This window comes from Triticum dicoccoides, chromosome 1B (assembly GCF_002162155.2).
Source record: "Triticum dicoccoides isolate Atlit2015 ecotype Zavitan chromosome 1B, WEW_v2.0, whole genome shotgun sequence".
Lineage (NCBI taxonomy): Eukaryota > Viridiplantae > Streptophyta > Magnoliopsida > Poales > Poaceae > Triticum > Triticum dicoccoides.
In genome coordinates, this window is record NC_041381.1 from 696,968,157 (window position 1) to 696,970,429 (window position 2,273).

Below are 2,273 nucleotides of genomic sequence, written 5' to 3' on the forward strand. Positions count from 1 at the left end.
GCATTATTATTATGTAAACACATTTAGCTGTTAATGCAACACATTATAGTACTAAACTTTGCATATATTTTAAATATTATTTAGACATTTATTAACATTACATAAATATTAAAAATGTAATTACTAATTGACAGAAATAACTGATTAAAATATTCACTACAAAAAAACTCATTATGAATTAATTATCGAAAAACTCATTATTGTTTTAGCAATTAATTATAAAAAACTCATTAGTTTTTCATATAAATTTTAATAAACAACTGACTATTATTATAATAAATATAGTTAACAATTCTATATTACGTATGGAGTTTTATTAATATTATTTTTAAAAGAAAAAACAAAAAAGTCTTCGACAGCGTGCATTGGCCGGCACAGTGACAGTGCGCGATGGCGCGCGTGGTGAGGGGGCAGGGTCGGCGGGGGTGAGGACTAAAGTTTAGTCCCACCTCGCCCACCGAACCACGTCGCGACCTGCTTATATACCAAGCTCCTACCACCGTTTTGAACTCCTCTGATTCCCGCCCCGCTCCGCCTCTGCCTCGTTGGTCTGTGCTGCAGGCCGTAGCTGGGCCAAAAGGCCGGCCCTTTCGCTACCCGGCTTGATCGGGCCGGACCGATTAAGCGCAGTTGTGGCCTGCAAGCACAGTAGGCATTTTTTTACCATTGTTTTTTTTCCTTCTATAAATTTTTCTTATAATTGTTTTTTTCCTTCTATATATTTTTCTTATAGTGTTCCACCATTATTAGTAGGATGCATGCCAAGTTTTTTGTATTTTTCATCGCTTTATGAATGTTCTATAATTTTTCTGAATATGTCGACAAGTTGGCCTCCTTCTCCAGACCCCGTTTGGCCAGGACCGAAGGCCCCGTCTGAAAGGAGTTTTTTCCGACAGCCTACAAATGTACCCACATTTTTTATACTGTTCCACCATCATCATTAGGATGCATGAAAAGTTTTCTGGCTTTTTTATCGCTTTAAGAATTTTTTAGAGACCGTTCGAGTTTGAGTGAAGGCCCCATGCATGCGTAACCGAGCACTGAATTTTCTCGTAATGTTGAAATGCATGTTTCCGTTTATTTTTTAAAGTTGCACGACTAACATCAAATTAAACATACGTTTTTTTCCAGATAAGCCATTCCGAGTTCATTCATAATTCAAACTACCTCACATAACAGTAAACATAACCGAGCACTGCTCTTACATAACTTAGATCGAAATTTAAAAAAAAACCCTAAAACTAGACTACTCGTCGTCGCTAGCGCCGGTGAGGTCGACGACCGGCGCCATACTGCCGGTCTCTCCTTCGCCGCCGTCGCCGCCATCGTCGTCGTCGTCGTCGCTGAAATCCCACCAGTTGTCTTCCTGCGCCTGCTGCTCCTGCACCGCCGCTATGACCGCCAGCCGCTCTCGTTCCTCACGAGTGGCCGCCACCGCTGCCTTCTCTGCCGACTGGGCCAGCACCGTAAGTAGCCCTGGCGTGTCGTCGGGGTCTCCGTCTTGCGCAAGGGCGGCCTGCGTCGGCGGGATCTTGACCAGCGCCGGGACAGGGGGCGCCTGCTGTGCAGGGGCAGTGGGGTCGGCGACCACGGGAAGTGCCGGCCTCGCCGGTAATGTCCCCGACGGTGCGGCCGGCCGCCGCATCCCTGAACGCGCCAAGGATGATGTCGAAGTTCTTTCCACGCCACCACCTGGGCTGGGCCCTCCGGTTGTAGCGGCCGCCAGGGAACGCGTGGAGCTGCTGCCTCGTCGGCGGCGGTCCCATGGTGGGGATGCCGTCCGCCCTGATCCGCCACGGCCGCGGCACTCTGGCTGCCGGCGGCACCATCACGCCGAACCGGGCCAGATCCTCCGTGTCGCCGACGGTGAGGCTCAGCAGCCAAACGCCGGTCGGCCACGCGCCCTCGTCGGAGTCACTGGAAGACATTGCCGGCGAGGAGAGGGAGATGGGCGGGCGAGGAGAGGAAGGGAGATGGGCGGGGCGAGGAAGATGGCGCGGCGTGGTGAGGGCTGGCTAGGCCTTTTATAGACGGCGGGGGAGGAAGGTGGGCGGGCGAGCCGTCGGTGGCGTGCGCCCCGAGGGAGAGGCGGGCGGCTGGCGGCACGCACGACCGCGGTGGCGTGTGAAAGCGAGGCAGCGGCGGCGTGTGAAGGCGCGGCGCGGCAGGCGAGGGATCGGTGGCGTGGGAAGGCGCGAGGACGGCAGGCGCGGCAGTGGAAGCGTCGGTGCCGTGCGGGCGGTCGCCGCAGCGTCAGCAGCCGACCGGTCGCA

At 52.5% G+C, this 2,273-nt stretch overlaps 1 pseudogene; it reads left to right on the forward strand.

The window, feature by feature from the left end:
* The window catches only part of LOC119349799, a 22,871-nt pseudogene that overhangs the window by 19,176 nt on the left and 1,422 nt on the right, over window positions 1-2,273 (forward strand).